The 6,298-nt window shown below is 46.3% G+C and overlaps 1 long non-coding RNA gene across 1 annotated transcript; it reads right to left on the bottom strand.

Moving 5' to 3' along the window:
- Positions 1–388: 388 nt before the first annotated feature.
- On the bottom strand, positions 389–5,529 carry LOC142907520 (uncharacterized). Its single transcript, XR_012931057.1, has 4 exons — positions 3,783–5,529; positions 2,926–3,060; positions 1,252–1,277; positions 389–670 (listed from the first exon to the last, which is right to left on the bottom strand). It is a non-coding gene; the product is annotated as an uncharacterized LOC142907520 (long non-coding RNA).
- Positions 5,530–6,298: the final 769 nt, after the last annotated feature.

The raw sequence follows: 6,298 nt of genomic DNA, 5'->3' as shown, positions 1-6,298 counted from the left end.
TTGTCGTCGGGTGAATGTGTGGCTAATTCACTTTCCAAGTAACTTACTTAGCTATGATAGCTAACGTTAGTGATGGTTGATTGCTTAGCAATCGCAAATCGGCCAGTTTTCACCAAAAACGATTGTTTACACTCGATAGTGATATAGCCTACGTAACACTCATTAATTCTTTTTTTCCACTTTTTTTTTTATAAATTTGAAAGGAATGAAATGGAGAGACAGGACAGTGTTTGACATTGATTGTACCTACCCACAGCAGTCGGTCAAGCAGCGGCTTCTGCTGGGGTACGGCAACGCCACTTGGACAAACCACACGCAGAACTGCAGTACACAGTAATACTAGAACTGGTCGTAATAATAATGCTAATTTGTTAAGTTTAGTTATGGTTACATTTGCTAATGACTATTTCGGACGGCGGTGCGTGGTTTCCTGTCGCATTGCAATTGCCCCAATATATATTATAATTATGGCCTTGGTTGAAAGTAAAAAAATATATACTGGAGGCTAGGTCAGGACACTGTGGTTGTAAACTCACTTCACCCAATTCTAGTGGCTAACTGTTGAGTAAATCACGTTCGAGTGAGTATAAAAATTGTTTCTGTCTTCCGATGTGCTGGTTATGCGTTCCACCCGCACTGTATCGTATGTGATCGGAGTCTCCCTCGCAACCTGTGGAATGGACACACAGAAGTAAATGCCGGAAGTGAGAACAAAAACCGTGGGCATTTTCCACGCTCACCGTACCACGGGTGGAGGTCGGTCAATGCAAGTTCACTTTAACAACAACATGCTGCCATGCCAACGGTGCCTCTTCAAGGCAAAACGACAATGCGCCAGATAGGCCCTGGGACGAGGATCCTCCGACAACATTGAGGGACTCTCCCAGGTGAAGTGCGAAAGCCATACCCTGACTTGCCAGGAAAAGGCGAGACACCAATAATGTTTCCCCCCCACCTGGTCTGTCTGTATAGGATCGAGTGTTACCCCTCGCACACAGGTGGGCTTTTCTCCGGGTGCTCCGGTATCCTCGCGGATATAATCACTCATCCGTTGGCCGACGAATGAGCCGTCTAAATGTGCGACCTCACGACGCATTCGTTCGCGACCGCAATCCAATGCGGCTCGGCGGGGGACTGGGCGGATACGGTCGGACCTTGAAGCGCCCGTCACGACGCGCACCAGAGGAGTTTTTGTACGCGAGATGCGGGAGTTTGACAAGCAGCATGAGCTCTCCTTCAAAGGATTCTCACCATAGCCAATGACGATCTCTTCAAAGCTGAGAACGAAAGAACAGAAAATAAACATTGTGTAGCAAGTCAACTGCTGTCCGTTTTCCCCATAACTGTGCGTATGCGTGCTGTTGTTATTGTTTTCATAACGCACATTGGATATACAGTTGATCATTCATTATCTTGCGTGCGATTATTCAGCTTCCAGCTTTAGCCGATGGTCCCGAGCCGATTCGGCGAGATGGGCAAAACCGCTAGAAAAAGGCTGTGACCTAGTCCAGCAATTAGCACCGTGTGTGTAACAAAAAAGTAGCAATTAGCACCGTGTGTGTGACAAAAAAGTAGCTATGCTTGATTGCAGTGTCAAATATATATGTAACATGATACACTACATACAAAAGCTTAAACAATGAACATACTGCAGTCTTCTAGATTGGAGTGATAAGTACGGTACAGTAAATACAGTCACATTTTTAAGTAGGATGTTTATTTTGTCTATTTGTATTTTTATTTATATCAATTTCACATAGTAAACAAATTTTAAACACTAAAAATCCATGTACACAGCACCTAAAACATAATGTTATGCAAGAACGTGCAAAAATGATCTACTTTAAATAAAGACGACGTGGTGATTATGGGGCATTTGTAAAATCCGTCGTGCCCTTACCCCCCGAAGCCACCGGAAAATTGATGATCGACTGCGTAACATGATCGAGAGACATCTCTGCCACTGACGTTGGTGCCAGTGTTATTGAGTTTTTGCATCAGCTCCAGGTTGATTAAAACTCAAGACGGCAGACCAGGGAGAATGGGCTGCCTTCGAGTTCAACATAACAAGGACTGAAATACAGCACCTGTTCAACGCCATGAGGAGATCGTCTGCCATGCAAATCAGGGCGAACTCAGTTGCACAATCGGCCCTGAAGCCTGATTGAGTTACATCAAAGAAGCATTCGGTCTCAAGACACGACTCCAACTGGGAGGAGGCCACCATTTCTATAATCTTCCCATAAAATTGAAGATTGGCGATTGGGTGATAGTCAGCCAGGATATCAACAACCAGTCCTGTTTCCTTTACAAGTTGTCACACTAAAGCCTATTTCAGGGTCCCGGGAACATTCCTTCTGAGAGGGAAGAGTTTACCAATTCGCTCACCATTGGGATCACTGGCTCAAAGGCCTCCTTAAGAAGACAAGAGGGACAGGGATCTAAATCACACGTGGTCCATTTTATCCCCGCAGTAGTTTGTATGGCAGGACCAGTAAAAAGGCCTCAAAGACGAGAGGAGCACTTGGGTCCAAGCAAGGATCAGGACTAATTGCTGGGCAGATACCCTCTCTAATGCGATTGATCTTATTAGCAAAGAACTAATGAAAATCTTTGAATTTCTCTTCAGAAGATGCAACGTTTATGGACGTAGAGTTTGGTGAATCATCCTGTTATTGTGTAATGTGCCATATTTTATTTGGTGTTTAGTGAAGAAGGGGCTAGTTAGTTAAGCTACGAGAGGTCTGACCCACGGCCATGGTTCCTCCCAACTTACCAAATGGCCACTATACTTCACCACTGCTAATTTGCCTACCCGCGGCATTTCCCAGGAACCTAACACGACAATCCCCCGCGGGTTTTGCGAGCGAATTTCGTGTAGAAAGTTTGTTGTTGTTCACCCCTCACATCAGCTAAAGCGTTCACCTCTGGCTCGGAGTGCCCTCTGCACAACGCACACGATGACGGCACCCAGAGAGATGGAGCCGATGGATATCACGGAAACCATGAAAGAAGATGTTGAGTTAGATGCAGTAGTCAGATTGGCGTCCACGGGGACATCTGCGCAATGGAGGTCACGTGACACATTGTGGTTAGACGACTGGATCCGCACTGTGTAAGGTTGCAACTTCATATCCTGCTTGTGTGACAAATCAGCCGATGTAGGTGTTTTTAAGAGACATGGCCAGATTTCTGATCACAGTGGAGGTGTTTTTAAGAGACATGGCCAGATTTCTGATCACAATGGAGGTGTTTTTAAGTGACATGGCCAGATTTCTGATCACAATGGAGGTGTTTTTAAGAGACATGGCCAGATTTCTAATAATAATAATAATGCACTTTGAGTGGCGCTAAATCCATTATGTAGCAGGACCAGACTGTATTCGGGAAGACATTGCCAAGAATTGTCACCAGAAATGGTTTTCGTGCCAATTTTTTATTCTGAAATAAATACAAAACCTGATCATCGCTCCCCCTAGTGGATAACAAGCGATGGGAATTTCTATCATATCAAGGACGGAAGACGTGCGTCTGCAAGGAAATGGTCTTTTAAATTAAACACACATTTTATCGAGCATTTTCTTTTTTGTCTGATGAACGAATTTCCATTTCCTTAGCCATGGCTGATCATAATGAATGCATTGCAATTGACGATTGTCCTTAAGTTGACCCTGTGCTCCGTGGCGAACAAAAAGGTCCGTGTAAATGGAATGTTGAGACGAGTGACTGTGCATTAGAGGGTCGCCTGTGTACACGCAGGCTTGAACGTATGGCCCACTTACCGTCGACGACCAGGAGGGTTCCAAGTTGGTCAGCGTAATTGTACTCGCTGTTTCCCTGTTGGTTCATTTTCAACTCTTTGATGTGACAGAGGTAGACATTTGTGTCACTACAGTTCAGGTTGGTGATGCTGATGCTCGCCTCCCCCTTGGTTGGGTCTCCCACCAGTCTGAGTCGATCCTGGAAATTCCCTTCGGTGTAGTTATTTGAACTGTTGAATATGAGCAGTCCCTTGTTGACCTCCTGGAGTCTCCACTCCACGTGGACTTGGTGTGAGAGAGAATGATGCGACAAGGTGCAGGGCAAGAGGGCAGATCCGCCCGCCACGCCCATGACGATCCTCTCGGTGCACACACTCGCCATGTCACTGAAGTTGGAGCACTGAAGACTCTCGTCTCCCTCAGAGGCTGCACCAGAAAAGGAATGCGAACGATTTGGCAGCATGAGTCTGTGATAGAGTGCTCATAGGAGGTAGATTGGGGTTGCACTGAGAGCACAATGTACATGGTCCCTGATAAACTACATGGCTATGAAGGTGTAGTGACGTATATTGGGTCACTTTGGCGCCCAGCGCCAGTTACTGATACAGAGGAGAACTGGATTGAAATTAGCCCTCTCTGCCAGCAGGGTGTGCTTTGCCATGGTAAATGGTCCCTAAGGAGCATGGTTTTAGTGGCGGGCAGAGAGAGCATGTGAGGACGTAGCAGCCCGATTAGCAGGAAAGGGCACGTGACAGGACAGGGTAAGGATGTGGGCCAAATGTTACAGAAGGGACATGTGATGGAAGGCCCAGAGTCTTCTAGTGAGTTCTAGAAGGGTGGGGTGGCCGTGGCGGAGCCAAGCAACGCTGAGTGGCATAAAAGGGAGGTCCCGACATACGATCCGGGCTCTCTACTGGAATGGAACCTGCTGTGCCACGTCTCTTCGCTCTTCACGCTCGGCATCGTGGGTCAGGCAGTGTGTTAACTGACCTAATCTGGTTATGTAGTTACCCCGTGGTGGTGACCGCTATATAGTTATCCCGTTGTTACATTAATGTAGTTACCCCATTCTGGTCATAGAATCAACGTGTTGCCTCCTAAGTCAAGTGTGTCTCTCAAGTGAACCCACTATATCTGGCAAGCACATTAACCCTTTCCCATTGTGACGACGTACGTTATGTCATCAGTTTTTCTTCTGATTCCGTAACGGAAGATGTACTGAGGCTCCCACAAGGCCATGCGGTGGAGGGTTGTGTTCTGCCCCACGACAGATATGTCACCTGGGATCGGGCTGTCTCCATCGCCTGCAAGTTGTCTGGAGCTTGGAAGCTAGATTGTCTCCGAGTAGGGTTGTGTCTCATCACCTGAGTGTACGGAGTCACTCGTGTTATGTGTTGAGTTGTTATTGGACTTTATGCTTAATAAACATACAGAAGAGAAAATGGCGTCTCTGAGAGCTACATCACACTGGGAATACTGTTATAATGTTGGGATTGCCGTTATAATGCTGTAAATGCCTTGTTTTTTCCAAGACCAAGGTACTCTGCAAACCTTTGGGCTACTATCAAAGGTTTGTTCATGAAGCCATCCAGGTATATAAACAGACATAACTTCAACCGAGAAGATGTTATTAACCAGGTAAAAACTTAATTGTTTATGGTTGTTCCATCATATCTGCCGGGTACTAGTCTATTTTTCCAAGTGAATCCCCAGATTAAAACACTACACCATAGGGCCCACTGCATTTCCGACCAACACCACCTAGCCATTGAACTGGAACACGTACACCAGGCCCTCAAGATGAATGGGTACTCGCAAAGCTGTTTCTCCAACCAGGGAGAAACAACCCCCTGAGATGCCGATCAAAACCATCACGTTACCATACATAGCAGGTGTTACCAAAAATAATTCCAAAATCTTAAACAAACACAAGATCCAGGTCCGATTCAATACAGTACACAAAATCCGTGATCTAAACCCATCTGTGCAGGATGTCATTCCTGACGTGCAATATCCTGGAGTCTCCAAACTGAGATGTACCTGCAGTCACAGTTACATTAGGGAAACGAAACGACATGTCTCGGACCGTGTTCGCGAACACAAGGCAGATCTGAAACACGGCAGAATCAATACCTCTGCCGTGGCTGACCATTGTTGTAACGCTGTGGGCTCGCATTATATTGTTTTTTTCCGAGACCAAGGTACTCTGCAAACCTTCGGGCTACTATCAAAGGTTTGGTCATGAAGCCATCCAGATATATAAACATTGGCATAACTTCAACCGAGAAGATGGATACAAATTGAGCAATCATTGGAAGTATGTTATTAACCAGCTTAAACCTTAACTGTTTATGGTTGTTCCATTATATCTGCCGGGTACTAGTCTATTTTTACGAGTTAATTTCCCCCGCATCCCAGCGTTCCCAGCCTCCCACTTCCAGCCCTGCCCACTACCCTACCCTTCCCCCCCCCCCCCCCCCACCTTCAAGTCCTCTCTCCCCCTAGCGCTCACGCAGGGCCCCTCCATCCCCCTACCC

Source organism: Petromyzon marinus, chromosome 79 (assembly GCF_048934315.1).
Source record: "Petromyzon marinus isolate PM22_M1 ecotype Great Lakes invasive population chromosome 79, UKy_Petmar_22M1.pri1.0, whole genome shotgun sequence".
Lineage (NCBI taxonomy): Eukaryota > Metazoa > Chordata > Hyperoartia > Petromyzontiformes > Petromyzontidae > Petromyzon > Petromyzon marinus.
Note: the sequence above shows the minus strand (reverse complement) of the source record. Positions and strands in the feature narration are given on the sequence as shown.